The sequence below is a fragment of the Prionailurus bengalensis genome, chromosome C2 (assembly GCF_016509475.1).
Source record: "Prionailurus bengalensis isolate Pbe53 chromosome C2, Fcat_Pben_1.1_paternal_pri, whole genome shotgun sequence".
NCBI classification, from domain to species: Eukaryota; Metazoa; Chordata; class Mammalia; order Carnivora; family Felidae; genus Prionailurus; species Prionailurus bengalensis.
The window spans coordinates 126,282,647-126,299,869 of NC_057350.1; positions in this window are offsets into that span (position 1 = coordinate 126,282,647).

The window sequence follows — 17,223 nt, forward strand, 5'->3', positions numbered from 1 at the left end:
AGAGCTCTTTCAGTGGATCCTATTCACCCTGTTCAGCGACCTACAGGTAATGTAAAGGAATTCTGAATCTCTTTTCCTCGTGGATTTTTGAGCTCTTTTCATACTGTTTGACTGGCAGCCAACTGGCAATACATGAATGAGTCTAGTTGATACCAGAAGAATCATGCAACTGAGCCCAGCACAAGTTGCCAGCCCACAGAATCATGAATGACATAAATAGTGGTTTTAAGCCCTGAGTTTTGGGGTGGTTTGTTTTACAGCAAAAGTGTCTGATAAAGTATTGCCCATGATAATGCATTAATTATCATAAAAAAACCATAATCATGACAATGCAAACATATTATATTCAGATTAATGTACATACATTAATATATATTAATACAAGAGATGTATTAATACTACTGGAAAGTAAAACGATTATAGTTTGAAACGAAGTTTTTAGCTTTTCATTTTTTTATTAGTTCCCTAGTATCTATAATCAGCTCAGAGTCTTTCATTTAATCACCAACACACTCACATTTAAGGAAGAAGGGTTTAGACCTGACTTTTGCAACTGTGGAGAACCTTAAATATTGGGACTGTGTGGTTCAGGGTCAGTATTTATTCCTTAACTCTCCATCTAGACATTCCTCATGCACTGTCCCTTGTGTCAGGAGGGTCCGGTCAGAAAAACAGAACCACATTAGTTATTTTAACAGAGGGAATTTAATACAAGGAATCATATAAACAGTAATTGGAGGACTTAAAAGGCCAACAAGGAACCCTGCAGTAAGAAGCCACAAACCCCAAAAGTTAGGAGGAGACAGTGGTAGAGCTCTAAGTGATTGGAAACTAGAAGCTGGGAGGAGCACTGTGGAGGACAAGGATAGTGCCTGGATAGTGTTGATGCATCTGCAGGGATGTACTGGGACTATGTCTGGAGGGCTGGAAGTAGCTGGAAACTGGAACCTACTGCTCCTGGAGTGAAGACTCATTGCTGGGGCATCCTGATAGAAGCAAGCAAGCAAGCAAGCAAGCAGGAAGGAAGGAACATAGTTCTGTCTCCCTCCTGTCTTCCAGTCTCCCTCTGGAGCTCCAATTGGTAGGACTTAACAGGAATCATTCGTTTATGACAAAGAAAACCTGTGTTTTCCAGAGTTCCAGCACCAGTATCAAAGATCAGCATATAGAAGGGTTTGGAGGTAATATATAATAGTTTAATAACTGTCATTTCCAATCTTTATCTCAAAGACTCCTTGAGCATGGCTTTCTTCTCTTTTCTCTGTGCCCACCTCAGATGTCCTAGACTTGTCACAACAAAATCTCCAAGCACAAAGTTGATGCTTAACAACTTTTGGTTTAACAACTAAATATGAGACTGTAGAGTTACCTTTTTTGGGTCAGATCCTGTACTGAGCAATGTTTGTCTTCTTCGATACAATAACCATATAAGGAAGAAAATTCTATTTCTCTCTCCTTGTGCCAGTCAGTGTCCAGTCAAGAAAACAGAAATCCACCTAGGTATTTCAAATAGAGGAAATTGGTTACAGAAAATGGGTTACAAAAGTTGTAAGGTCTGGAGGAACAAAAGGGGAAGATGATGCTACCCAGAGCCCATTGGTGTGTTCTCACTACTGAGGTTGATGGGCCTTTACTGCTGTACCTCTTTGCTGGGTAGAACCACAATACTGCTGCTCAGCCCAAGGCATGGATGCCTCATCCTCCACTGTTGCTACAGCAACTGCCTCAGCTGTAGTGACCACTGTCACTATTGTAGGGACCTGTGGTTACCTGCTGTTGCAGCTGCAGCAATCCACACTATTTCAGGACACTATGGTCACCTGCAGTAGCCTCCAGTCCCAATATGGTCACTCCTAGATCCAGAAGCAGAGAAAGAGCTGCATTCTTCTACCTGTCTTCTGATCTCTGGCCAGTGCCTCCCTTTGATGGCTTTTCACAGAAGTCAGCTGACAAGGGAGTTTTGAAAGTGTAGTTTTCAAGCATCTAGTCCTGGCCATATAGAAGAGTACAAAAGAACAAGTGTGAGGCTGAGGGCCCAAGATTAACATCTGGAACACCCACCCTTTTGGCTACTCAGCATCTGTATATACTTTTCTACTTTTTTTAAACTTTCATCAGCAATATAAACAAACTCATGCTTCCATTTACCACAATGTGCTATCCCTTATACAATGAATATACTTTTTAAAATATATTTATTTTTGAGAGAGAGAGAGAGCACAATTTGGGGAGTGGCAGAGAGACAGAGGGAGACACAGAATTCAAAGCAGGCTCCAGACTCTGAGCTGTCAGCACAGAGCCTGATGTGGGGCTTAAACCCATGAATGGTGAGATCCTGACTTGAGCTGAAGTCAGATGCTCAACTGACTGAGCCACCCAGGCTCCCCTAAACCAATATACTTTTAATCTCTTCCCAAAAGGAGAAATATAAAGTTCAAGTGGTTATCCATCTCTAGTATGTACCTCAATTGGCCCAAATCCAATATTTTGCTCATCTTACTTGGTCCAACAGTCTTATAATCCATTTCCACGTATACTTCTCAGGGTTTTTCCAATATAAGTGAACAAAATTTTGCACTTATTTAGGCATATAAAGCTGTATCCTTCAAGGCCAGACATTAATCTTTGGCCCTTAGAACACTTTGCCCTTAGACTCTGACTCTGATGTTGGTTATAAGTCTGGAGGCCATGAAGTTTGGAGAGAGTGAATCTTGAGAACTGCAACCTCTTTTAAGGCAACTTCTTTGGGTGAAGTTATTAAAAGAATCTTCTTGAGGGGCATCTGTGTGGCTCAGTTGGCTAATTGTCCAACTCTTGATGTCAACTCAGGTTGTGATCTTGTAGTTCATGAGTTCAAGCCCGAGTCAGGCTCTACACTGACAGTGTGGAGCACTGTCTCTCTCTCCTGTCTCTAAATAAATAAATAAATAAATAACCTGAAAAAAAAAAAAAAGGATGTTCTTGTAAAGGAAGACAAGTCTTCTCAGCTAGAGGAGGAAGGAGTGTTTCTATTGACAAGGGGACTTGGGGGGATCAGGAATTTCTCAGATTTGCATGAGTCTATCCAGATGGCCCCATTCCAATTCTCAGGCTCCCACCCACTCCTTCCCAATCAATCCTCAAACTCTCACATAAAATCTGATGAGCTCATGAACTGAAATTACATTCCAAATCTCCAACCTGTGGGGTAGAATTTTGGGACTATATCCCTCCTGTGGCTGCAAAGATAAGAGATCCCTTTAGGCCAACACAGAAGCTCTGGTTCTGTGACCAGAACGAGCTATTAAAGCCCTAAGCATGTCATTCTCTTTCTGCAGTGTCTCCAGAAAAGTCAGTCACAGACACCCCACCCCTGGTCTTATAGTCATCATTCTCACCATCACACCCACCCTGCTGTTATGATGATCACTATCATTCTTGCAACAGCCCATAATTACCCTCCAGGGCCTCCATAGCAAGTGCCTGCTGCAGCCACTCCCAGAGTCAGAAGCAGAAAAATGACCCTCTTTTCTTGTTGCTTTTAATCTCCCTCCAGAGTCTCCCTTTGGCAGAGACTAACCTGCCTGCAGCCAGCATAAGAGGCTGAAAAAAAAAATGTGATTTTTAGGTTTCCTGCTTTGGCAGTACAGAATAGAACTAAAAGGCCAATTGTTGGACTGAGGGCCAACAAGTTATTGTTATTATCTCCATTTTAAAGATGAGGAAACTGAGGCTAAAGCACTTACATAACCTTCCCCAGGACATAATAAACAGAACTCATAATAGAGATAAGACATCCTGAACTTTCTAAATCCAAGTATGTGGTCTTTTCACGTTTCCAGGAACCAGTTGTTCAGAGAATCTGAAAAATAACATGAATTTGAACATTTCCAGTTTCCCTGTTCCATTTTAGATTCACCAGTCATTGTTCCTAACTGATTTGGATACATTGATAGGCCTCCTTGCCATCAGCAAAGGTTGAAATTATGCAGGGATGGAGAAGATGCAGTAGCACATTAAGAGGCAACCATATTACAGTGGTTAAAGTCATAGACTGCCTGGGTTTGTAGCCCTGCTCTATGACTTATTCATTGTATAAATTTGAGCAAGTTATGCAACATCTCAGTGTCTTTGTTCCTTCATCTGTATAATGGTGATAATACTCCTTGCCTCCTATTGTTGGTATGAGGAATAAATGAGTTAATCTTTGTGGAGCTCAAAGAATAGTTAAATCTACTTGTTATTAGTGGGGTATTTAATTGCGTTTGACTACTAAGAAAGTCCTAAAGACAGAGAATTTATTTTCAGTGTCTTTCTCAGAACCAGTTGTGTCTACTGAGAGCTCTCAATAGAGAGTTTTAGATGCAGATCCCCAAAGTGAAAGGCAAGGGCTAGGTGGGGATGGTTGGGAGGAAACCCAGCTATTCCCAAGAAACAGGAGAGGCTTGAGGGAGAAGGAAGCCTGGAATGAAGGCAAAGGCCCACCATTAATGAGAGAGCCAAGGAGGCCAAGTGCAGCTGTGGACTGAGGCTATACCTTGTGCCCAACCTGGGGGAGGAGAACCGAAAAAGCTGCCTGCTTTCTGGGTGACAAGGGGCACCCACGGGGCACTCGGCATTGGGAGCTGTAAAAAATAGAGCAGAACCAGGAAGAGAAGCCATATCCCTCAGACATCCTGGCCAAGATGCAGTCTGGAGTGAAGGGCTGTGTGAACTGTCAGACCTCTAAGACTTATCCCCTGGCTGTGTAAGTCTAAGCCTTGTGACTCTGTGTTGTAGCTGGCATTGTTTATCCCTTACTTCTTATTCTTTTTCTCAGTCAACAGTTACTCATTAAGCAACAACTTATATGTCAAACTGCTTCAGGTTCCTAATACTATTCCCATATTACAGATGAGGAAACTGACATGCAGACAAGTTAGATAACTTGCCCCATCACACAGGAAGATTTGTAGGGGAATTCTTATTACCTCTACAGCTTACTTTTCCCAAGCTGTATTCTCTTAGGAATCCCTAAGTCTTCACTGGGATAGCAGAGAAAGTAGGAATGAGGTCTGTTTACTGGAAATTGTGTCACACTTACTCAGGCAATTGACCAATGGAGAAATCATGAGGCAATGCTCCTCATTATCAAGTGAAACTCTCCCTGTCTTTGAAAGTTTTGGTCTGAATACATTTTGTGTGTGCATGTGAAGGACAAGAAAATATCCAATAATGATGTAACTGGGTTTTCCTGGAAAGTCTAGTAGCCTCTGCTTTCGACCCAGTAGAAAACCTGAAATGCACCAAACTTGCTTCAGAGGGACATGCCACAGCAGAGTTTGGCTCAGACCCTAGTCCTAGGTGAAGGAAGGGGTGCTACTCTCTGCCAGTTCTACGTCTGTTTTATTATTCATAGTACCTGGCTGATCGTGCAAGATAGGGTTAGGAAGGTCAGCACGACATTAATATGTTGAATTGGGAGATGGCATGGACTGGAGATGGAACCTGTCACACCAGAGTGATTCTTATTGAGGGGGCTTGATTTGATATTAATATTAATTTGATGTTTCTTCCCATCTTCAAGAAATTTGTCCTACCCAGATAGGAGAAAGCCTGAATGCTAGCCTCATGCAAAGCAGTAAGGTATGTTGGATTTTATGGTGGGGGTGGGGAGTTGGGGGTGAGTGAAAGGAGGATCAGAGTATCTAAAATATTTAGTGTGAGGCTCTACCATGGATGTTTGGGAAGGTATGTATGGAGCCTTTACTGGAAATTATACAGGTTCCACATTTCTGCTCAAATATATAGTTCTCAAGTATGTCTATCTACTCAAAAGCATTCTTAACCCTATCCATCAATCAGTTCAAGAAACTTCTGTTTACTGTGCAGTAAATACACAAATCCAATTTGTGTATTTAGCAGAGTAAATTTGACATTACTGTAAAAGAAAAAAAAAGTCTTCAGCTTGCACATGCATCGGAATCACCTTGAGGGCTTGTTAAAACCCAGATTCTAAATTCAGTGGGTGTGGAATGGGGACTGAGAATTAGCATTTCTTTTTTTTTAATTAAAAATATTTATTCTTATACTGAGCATAATTTACAGTTTTTGATGAAAATATATTCAATTTTTATATACTTTAAATACAGTAACATTTTATTTTATTTTTAAAATATAATTTATTGTAAAATTGGCTAACACACAGTGTGTTCAGTGTTCACTGCAAAGGAAACAACAAAACTAAGAGAATTAACGTTTCTAACCAGTTTCCAGGTGATGCTGATGCTGCTGGTCTGGGGACCATAATCTGAGAACTACTGCCAACACAGATGAAAGTTTCAGCCACCTGAGTTATGAGATCTGAATGATGCTGAATAGCTATTCTCACTGGCTTCTTCAATTGATTAAATTTTGTTCTCCCCTGGCTGCTACTGTAGCTAGGCTTAGGGCAGCAGCACTTGGGCTGCAGCAGTGAATGGGCTCATGATATTGAGCCTGGCGGTCAACAACTGATGCCAGACACAGCCCAGCATTCTGGTTTGAGGTAAATTTCCTCAGATCACACTGAGAATTGGCAGCTGCAGGACCCTGGAGGCCCTGATTAGAAACATGCCTTGCTGCTCATATGATAAACTTAGATGTTATGCTAAGATTCAAAATTGCTTCTGGAGTATGAGCTTCCCAAAGTCAGGGCTGTGTCCCTCCACATCTGTATGCCTAACACAGAGCCTGGGAGGAGTGGGAACTACATAAAAGTTTGTCAAGGGAAGTTGCCCCCTCATGTGCCCCTCAGGCCAAAGCTTAGCCTGTCCACACTCCTGGGCCCTGCTGAGATTCAACAGAGCTGGCCTCTGTTGGAGTTGGAGGTACCACCAGCATCTGGTTCTCTTTTCCTTTCAGCAATTCCGGACATTTCTGCTGCCCCCAACCTCCAATAGTTACACTCTTCTTAGGAGAAGTGACATGGGTCACTTCTTCCTTCATGTCTTTCCAAGCTCTCTCCCTTCCTGGCTGGTGTGGAGGTCCTGAGCTGAGATGGACAAGCCTCAGATGGAAGAAAGTCTAGATTGTCAGAATACCACACACAGGACAGCTGCTCTGGAGAGTTGCCCAACTCACTTGAGTGAGAATAAATTTTGCTGGTTTCTTGACCCTGAGATTTAGCTCTTCTCCAGGACTTGAGATTTTTAGCTCCTGGTGCCTTGTTTTGAATTTCTCTGTTAAAGGCAGATATTACCTTCTGGGTTTTAGATTCAGCCTGAGGTCAGATCAGGTACGCTTTGCCTGCTCCACCAAAACCTGGAAAACAATATGAAGTCATCATTTGTCATGTTGTGTAATGACTACTTCCATTTGATGGAGAGTGGGACTCAGTATGTTGTTTCTCCTCCCAGACACTTGCATATTATACTCTTTCCCTGTAATTAGAGGGAGGAGAAGGGGAGGGAGGGTCACTGGGAAGGAGGAAAAGACAGAGAGAAATGAGACTTTTCTGTGGATTGAAGAGGTTTTAGGCATTAGTGATCATATGGACATGTGAGGAGATTTGGAGGGATTAAGGAACCTTCTTAGCACCCATGAAATTTGATATACCTACTTGTAAGTGTTGTCTTGAAGGCAGGATTGTTACAAAAATAAAAGAGGATTCCATGCTTGAAGCAAAAGCAACACACATTTGTTTCCTTCTCCTGCTTCCTGCAAGTTAGTTACTAACCTAATTTCCCAGATGAGATCACTTTGTCTAGAGACATGATGAAACTTGCCCAAGGTCACATAACTAGAAAGTAGCGCAGCTGGAAGTCCCACCTCTGTATACCTCCATGTGTACCACTTTTTCCGTGCTTCACCTTGGCAGAACTTGCTCATCTTGGGACAAAACCTAATAGCCCCCAAGCATCATCCTGTCTGCAATCCCTGGAAAGGGATACAGCTGGCATATCTTCCCAAGGTCCGGAACCTGCCTGGCTGGGCGCAAGCCCTCAGATCCCTCCCTTCAACTCCTCCTTTGATGCTGCCCTGTCTTTCCCACTGACCCAGAATGTGTCAGGACAAGATTCCCCTTTCACCTTCCCCTGCAAACCAATCCCTTGTATCTACAACTCAAGGCTTGAGCTGCCAGGACTCTTGAGGAAATGCTCCCACACAGTATACCAGCATACTGGGCTATAGTATACCTATACTGATCACTGCTCCCCTCCACCCCAGCTTGGGGTGGAGCTCCCCCACCACAGGGTGCTTCTGGCATGTGCAACCTCATCTAATCATCCTCAGTATGTCATGCATACACTGTCATCTCTCTGTACCATGCCATTAAAAGGGCCGGAGAATGCTCTGGAACACGTTCTACCTGCTGAGAGGAAAAAGCTGGTAGAGAGAGAGGCTGTGATCTGGGGAGAAAGGAGATGTAATTGATAGATAATAGATAAAAAGTTTTTATACATTACAAAGTACTATAGATGCTCGTGTTAACACTTGTGTGCATAATGACCTTTTTGTGATCTGTATCTTGCTTTCTTTCAATGAATTGCATTTTGGCTTGTTTTCCAGAGTAGCACTTATAGACTTACCATGTTCTTTTTAGTGATTACATGTGGCTCATCCTTTGTTAGTACTATATTTTACTTAATTGGTCCCCTATTGATGGATGTTTAGATTGTTGCAGGGGTTCTTTTGCTATTGTAAATAATCTTGCAATGAGCATCCTTCCACATATGGTTCTCTTTTGTTTCTTTTTCTTTCCTTTCTTCCCCCACATTTTCTGAGTATAGATGTAGGATAAATTCCTAGAAATGTAATTTCTAAGTCAAAGTGTATGTTTGTTTTAAATTTTAGTAGCTACGTCTAACTTTAGAGGCTTTAAAATGTGTATAGTTCACCTTATTAATCTTTCCCATAATGGTTTATAGGTTTTGTGCCATGCTTAGAGAGGGCTTCTGTCTATAAAAAGTTTCCTTCTTGTGCTTTTATGGTTTTATCTTTTTGATGTTTAAATCTTTGCCCCATCCGGAATTCAAGTTAATGTAAGGAATGAAATAGATATCAGGTTTTATTTTTTCCCAAACAGCTAGCCAGTTGCCCCAACACTGTTTATTGAATAATCCATCTCTTTTCTTGCTGAGTCAAAATGCTACTCTTACCATGTACAAAACTCCCACATGTATTGGATCTTTTTTTCCCCCCAATTCTCTGCTCTGTTCCATTAAATTTTCTATTTAATCCTATGCAAGTTTTGTTTTTTTGTTTTTAAGTAGGCTCCATGCCCAGCACAGAGCCCAGTGTGGGGCTTGAACTTAGGACCTTGAGATCAAGACCTGAGTTGATATCAAGAGTCAGAAACTCAACTGACTGAGCCACCCAGGTGCCCGTAATCCTATCAAGTTTTGATTACTGTAGCTTGATTATGTATTTTAATATGTAGTTGAGTTAGTCTCCTCCATTACTCCTCCTTTTTCAAAGATTTTATGGCTATCCTGCCTTATTTAATTTATAGGTAAACTTAAATATGATTTATTAAATAAAAAATGATGCAGATTTTTGACTGGCATAACACAGAATGTAGAGATCCACATGGAGGAATTAACTTCATTCATTAATCTTGCCATTCACTAGGAAAGCATTCCTTTCTTTTTTTAAAAAAATTTTTTTCAACGTTTATTTATTTTTGGGACAGAGAGAGACAGAGCATGAACAGGGGAGGGGCAGAGAGAGGGGGAGACACAGAATCGGAAACAGGCTCCAGGCTCCGAGCCATCAGCCCAGAGCCTGACCCGGGGCTTGAACTCACAGACCGCGAGATCGTGACCTGGCTGAAGTCGGAGGCTTAACCGACTGTGCCACCCAGGCGCCCCAAGCATTCCTTTCTATTAAAATATTTGTTGTTGTTTTTCTTCAGAAGCGAGTAGAAATTTTTCCTCATAGTGGTCTTTTTACAGTTATTTCAAAATGTATTCCTTTTTGGGGGGATGGGAGTAGAAGGATTATTTTTGGTTGCGATATTAAATGGGATATTTTCACTTTAATGTCTTTTCTAATTGGTTATTACTTGAATACAGGAAAACTCATTTTTATGTTAAGTTTGCAGCCATTTATGTTAATAAATTCTCTTACTGTTTCTAATAGTTTTCAGTTGATTCTATTGGATTTTCCACATAACCTAAAACCATGATACTGTGTTTAGTCCAATGGGAAGTCTTCTAGTGCTTTAACATTAAGCATAATTCTGGCTTTTGAATTATGTATTAATCTTGCACATATATATCAGCGTATGTGTGTATGTACATGTTTACCTGTATACACATGCAAACATATCAAGTTAAAATTTCTGTTTCCTTGGAATTTTTATTGTAATTTATATTGAATTTTACCAAATGGTTTCTTTATATCTATTGAGATGATCACTTTGTTTTCATCATTTGACTTGCTAATATAATGAATTATATGAGAATATTTCCTAATATTTAACCCTTATTACATTCTTGAATGAATTCTACTTTTTTATTTAAAGAACTACTATATTTTATTTGCTAATATTTTATTTCAGAATTGTGTATCACCATCTGTAGAATGATTAGTCTGTATTTCTTTTTTGTGCTATCTTTGGGAGTTTTTGATAAATATTTTTCTAGTTCCTTTATTAAAAGGGTTTGGAATAATAGTATTGTTAAAATAAAATTGCATATCAGGAGTGAGGAAAGTGGTACATGGGCAGGTTTAGGGAAGAAATATGTTTAGAGAAGAATGAATGTGAGTATATGTGTGAGAGAGAGTTTTGAGAGTGTGTATGTGTGTGAGAGTATGTGAGAGTGTGTTTGTGTACATGAGAGTGTATGAGGGTGTGTGAGAAAGTGAGAGGGTGTGAGAGAGTGTGTATAGGAGTGTGGGTGAGTTTGTATGTGAGTGTGTGAGAGGGTGTGTATGAGAAAGTGTGTGAGAGTGTGTATGAGATTGTATGTATGTGAGCATGTGTGTGTGTGTGTGAGAAAGTGTGTGTGTGTGTGTGTGTGTGTGAGAGAGAGAGAGAGAGAGAGAGAGAGAGAGTATGTGAGCTTGTTGATATGAGTTTGTGAGAGAGAGAGCGAACATGTATGTGTGTGAGAGAGTGTGAGTGTGTGTGTGTATGACCCAGGAGGGCAGGACTGCCATAGGTGGGCCGCTATCAGGGGAGAAATGCTGTTGTGTTTCTTGTTAAGGATTTAGGGCATATTCCAGCTGAGCTGAGATCTCCAAACTCCCCTTTAATTCATCTCTATCAATTAAAAAATTTGAGTCTGCACCTTTAAATATTTGTTCATTTACTCGAAATACTTCTGTATTAAGAAACGTCAAAAAGGAGCCTTTTGATTTTTATCTAGTCCAGTGAAATTTCAGATAGCTTTACATCATGTCTCCCAAAACTTTAAACACCACTGAAGAAATTATAGATACAATTTTGGCTAATATGATAGTTTTACCATTAGGTACCAGCTAAAGTTATAATATATTCCTAGAGTCAGGTTCATTTTAAATGATAATGAGTATAAAATTATTACTATAGTCTTTTTCAACTTTATTTTTAGTGCCAATTTCTTGTCAGATCTGACTACTTTGCCACTGTTTTGACCTGGTATGATAGCTGCTGTTGAGCTTGGGTATACGGTGTCCATTGACTCTGTTATTTCTCACTGCTCACATGTGCTTACATTGTTAGTAATGATGATGCAGCCCATACTTCTATTTAATTAGGCTCATTTGATCACATAACACAGTTGATGTGTCTGATAAGTGAGGGCCCCGTGGGGCATTCACTTGCTTCCATCAGGGAACCAGGAGAACCCTTTATGACAACCCTGTGATAAGTGGACCAGTGAGGGTGCCAGTGTCAACCCATAAATTAAAAGGGTAAATATATTTCTTATATTTTTAGATTGAAGTTAAATATTGATCATCAGTAATTCATTTTGAACCATTATATATAGAGATAATCCAGGGGAAGATTCTAGAGTTTTCTTCCGATACCTGTGAAGAGGGTATGAGGAGTAGCTAGACTTCTCTCCAGACTTGTGAAAAGTCTATCACTTGCACCTTGGCCAGGACAGCCCTTCACACATGCCCTGAGGTAGCCACTCCCTCACTGACCCCTTAGGTCCTATCACAGGAGTCTGACCTGGATTAGCAGCCTCAGCATACCTAAGCAGATGGTGGCAACCCTGCAGCAGCTCCATCTTTGTGGGGCCAGGGAGGACTGACCCGAAGGTCACCAGACCACTGCTCCCATGAGCAATGAGTTCCTCCTGCTGAGTTCTGCTTGTCTGCATCTAGGCTCCCTCTCCTCTTGACAATTCTATTTTGTTGACACCATACATAAAGGTGACATTACAAGAAAAATTGGGGTCTTCTGACAACTGCTCCTTCAGAGGTTTTTTGTGTGTTTTTTTTTGTTGGTGGTGGTGGTGGTGGTTTGTTTTAGCATTTCTTAACTGTACAGTTATGAGAGGGCCTGAAATGGGATAATTCTACTTTGCAAAAAGGAAGATAGTACCTAATGGCTACAAGAGCAGACTTCAAAGCAAGCTGCGTGGGTTTGCCTTCAGGCTCTGTAACTTACAACCTATGCAGCTTTGAGAAAGTTACTTGACATCTCCAAGCCTCAGTTTTCTCATCTGTAGAATGGGGAACATTGCCACCATGGTCCAGGACTACTCCTATTTCTTCTTCCTCAGGATGGATGAAAATTATAACCTCTTGCCTCACAGAGTCAATTTCCAAGATGCCATCTTTCCAGACACTCAAGAGAACAGAAGGATGTTTTCTAACCTTTTCTAGTTTTCAAATTGTTCTCAAGGGCAGCACCTGGCAACTTTTTCCAGTGACTGGGAGATCCAGGAAGACAATAGGATGCTTCTTGTCTACAGACAATGACAGGTATATTGAGACATCACTTTGGGAACATCTGGGAAAGGCTTGCAAAGAGGACATGTAAGTAGGAAGCCTGGATGGGAGATTGACTTTCTATGCTGGAGACTCTTAATGATGTGCGTTTGATCTTAATTTTCATAGAACTCTAGGATTGATCATCCAAAGTGAATTGTATCCTGAATCCCTTTTACTACCCACTTGAGTGGGATCTCCTTTTTCCACATGTTATTTTACAGTTCGTATATAGTAATGGAGCCTTCTCTTTATTTTATTTTTTATTTTTTTTTTTTATGAAATTTATTGACAAATTGGTTTCCATACAACACCCAGTGCTCATCCCAAAAGGTGCCCTCCTCAACACCCATCACCCACCCTCTCCTCCCTCCCACCCCCCATCAACCCTCATTTTGTTCTCAGTTTTTAACAGTCTCTTATGCTTTGGCTCTCTCCCATTCTAACCTCTTTTTTTTTTTTCCTTCCCCTCCCCCATGGGTTCCTGTTAAGTTTCTCAGGATCCACATAAGAGTGAAACCATATGGTATCTGTCTTTCTCTGTATGGCTTATTTCACTTAGCATCACACTCTCCAGTTCCATCCACGTTGCTACAAAAGGCCATATTTCATTTTTTCTCATTGCCACGTAATATTCCATTGTGTATATAAACCACAATTTCTTTATCCATTCATCAGTTGATGGACATTTAGGCTCTTTCCATAATTTGGCTATTGTTGAGAGTGCTGCTATGAACATTGGGGTACAAGTGGCCCTATGCATCAGTACTCCTGTATCCCTTGGATAAATTCCTAGCAGTGCTATTGCTGGGTCATAGGGTAGGTCTATTTTTAATTTTCTGAGGAACCTCCACACTGCTTTCCAGAGCAGCTGCACCAATTTGCATTCCCACCAACAGTGCAAGAGGGTTCCCGTTTCTCCACATCCTCTCCAGCATCTATAGTCTCCTGATTTGTTCATTTTGGCCACTCTGACTGGCGTGAGGTGATACCTGAGTGTGGTTTTGATTTGTATTTCCCTGATAAGGAGCGACGCTGAACATCTTTTCATGTGCCTGTTGGCCATCCGGATGTCTTCTTTAGAGAAGTGTCTATTCATGTTTTCTGCCCATTTCTTCACTGGGTTATTTGTTTTTCGGGTGTGGAGTTTGGTGAGCTCTTTATAGATTTTGGATACTAGCCCTTTGTCCGATATGTCATTTGCGAATATCTTTTCCCATTCCGTTGGTTGCCTTTTAGTTTTGTTGGTTGTTTCCTTTGCTGTGCAGAAGCTTTTTATCTTCATAAGGTCCCAGTAATTCACTTTTGCTTTTAATTCCCTTGCCTTTGGGGATGTGTCGAGTAAGAGATTGCTACGGCTGAGGTCAGAGAGGTCTTTTCCTGCTTTCTCCTCTAAGGTTTTGATGGTTTCCTGTCTCACATTTAGGTCCTTTATCCATTTTGAGTTTATTTTTGTGAATGGTGTGAGAAAGTGGTCTAGTTTCAACCTTCTGCATGTTGCTGTCCAGTTCTCCCAGCACCATTTGTTAAAGAGGCTGTCTTTTTTCCATTGGATGTTCTTTCCTGCTTTGTCAAAGATGAGTTGGCCATACGTTTGTGGGTCTAGTTCTGGGGTTTCTATTCTATTCCATTGGTCTATGTGTCTGTTTTGGTGCCAATACCATGCTGTCTTGATGATGACAGCTTTGTAGTAGAGGCTAAAGTCTGGGATTGTGATGCCTCCTGCTTTGGTCTTCTTCTTCAAAATTCCTTTGGCTATTCGGGGCCTTTTGTGGTTCCATATGAATTTTAGGATTGCTTGTTCTAGTTTCGAGAAGAATGCTGGTGCAATTTTGATTGGGATTGCATTGAATGTGTAGATAGCTTTGGGTAGTATTGACATTTTGACAATATTTATTTTTCCAATCCATGAGCAGGGAATGTCTTTCCATTTCTTTAAATCTTCTTCAATTTCCTTCATAAGCTTTCTATAGTTTTCAGCATACAGATCCTTTACATCTTTGGTTAGATTTATTCCTAGGTATTTTATGCTTCTTGGTGCAATTGTGAATGGGATCAGTTTCTTTATTTGTCTTTCTGTTGCTTCATTGTTAGTGTATAAGAATGCAACTGATTTCTGTACATTGATTTTGTATCCTGCAACTTTGCTGAATTCATGTATCAGTTCTAGCAGACTTTTGGTGGAGTCTATCGGATTTTCCATGTATAATATCATGTCATCTGCAAAAAGCGAAAGCTTGACTTCATCTTTGCCAATTTTGATGCCTTTGATTTCCTTTTGTTGTCTGATTGCTGATGCTAGAACTTCCAGCACTATGTTAAACAGCAGCGGTGAGAGTGGGCATCCTTGTCGTGTTCCTGATCTCAGGGAAAAAGCTCTCAGTTTTTCCCCGTTGAGGATGATGTTAGCTGTGGGCTTTTCATAAATGGCTTTTATGATCTTTAAGTATGTTCCTTCTATCCCGACTTTCTCAAGGGTTTTTATTAAGAAAGGGTGCTGGATTTTGTCGAAGGCCTTTTCTGCATCGATTGACAGGATCATATGGTTCTTCTCTCTTTTTTTGTTAATGTGATGTATCACGTTGATTGATTTGCGAATGTTGAACCAGCCCTGCATCCCAGGAATGAATCCCACTTGATCATGGTGAATAATTCTTTTTATATGCCGTTGAATTCGATTTGCTAGTACCTTATTGAGAATTTTTGCATCCATATTCATCAGGGATATTGGCCTGTAGTTCTCTTTTTTTACTGGGTCTCTGTCTGGTTTAGGAATCAAAGTAATACTGGCTTCATAGAATGAGTCTGGAAGTTTTCCTTCCCTTTCTATTTCTTGGAATAGCTTGAGAAGGATAGGTATTATCTCTGCTTTAAACGTCTGGTAGAACTCCCCTGGGAAGCCATCTGGTCCTGGACTCTTATTTGTTGGGAGATTTTTGATAACCGATTCAATTTCTTCGCTGGTTATGGGTCTGTTCAAGCTTTCTATTTCCTCCTGATTGAGTTTTGGAAGAGTGTGGGTGTTCAGGAATTTGTCCATTTCTTCCAGGTTGTCCAATTTGTTGGCATATAATTTTTCATAGTATTCCCTGATAATTGTTTGTATCTCTGAGGGATTGGTTGTAATAATTCCATTTTCATTCATGATTTTATCTATTTGGGTCATCTCCCTTTTCTTTTTGAGAAGCCTGGCTAGAGGTTTGTCAATTTTGTTTATTTTTTCAAAAAACCAACTCTTGGTTTCGTTGATCTGCTCTACAGTTTTTTTAGTTTCTATATTGTTTATTTCTGCTCTGATCTTTATTATTTCTCTTCTTCTGCTGGGTTTAGGCTGCCTTTGCTGTTCTGCTTCTAGTTCCTTTAGGTGTGCTGTTAGATTTTGTATTTGGGATTTTTCTTGTTTCTTGAGATAGGCCTGGATTGCAATGTATTTTCCTCTCAGGACTGCCTTTGCTGCGTCCCAAAGCGTTTGGATTGTTGTATTTTCATTTTCGTTTGTTTCCATATATTTTTTAATTTCTTCTCTAATTGCCTGGTTGACCCACTCATTCGTTAGTAGGGTGTTCTTTAACCTCCATGCTTTTGGAGGTTTTCCAGACTTTTTTCTGTGGTTGATTTCAAGCTTCATAGCATTGTGGTCTGAAAGTAAGCATGGTATAATTTCAATTCTTGTAAACTTATGAAGGGCTGTTTTGTGACCCAGTATATGATCTATCTTGGAGAATGTTCCATGTGCACTCGAGAAGAAAGTATATTCTGTTGCTTTGGGATGCAGAGTTCTAAATATATCTGTCAAGTCCATCTGATCCAATGTCTCATTCAGGGCCCTTGTTTCTTTATTGACCGTGTGTCTAGATGATCTATCCATTTCTGTAAGTGGTGTATTAAAGTCCCCTGCAATTACCACATTCTTATCAATAAGGTTGCTTATGTTTATGAGTAATTGTTTTATATATTTGGGGGCTCCGGTATTCGGCGCATAGACATTTATAATTGTTAGCTCTTCCTGATGGATAGACCCTGTAACTATTATATAATGTCCTTCTTCATCTCTTGTTACAGCCTTTAATTTAAAGTCTAGTTTGTCTGATATAAGTATGGCTACTCCAGCTTTCTTTTGGCTTCCAGTCGCATGATAAATAGTTCTCCATCCCCTCACTCTCAATCTAAAGGTGTCCTCAGGTCTAAAATGAGTCTCTTGTAGACAGCAAATAGATGGGTCTTGTTTTTTTATCCATTCTGATACCCTATGTCTTTTGGTTGGCGCATTTAATCCATTTACATTCAGTGTTATTATAGAAAGATACGGGTTTAGAGTCATTGTGATGTCTGTATGTTTTATGCTTATAGTGATGT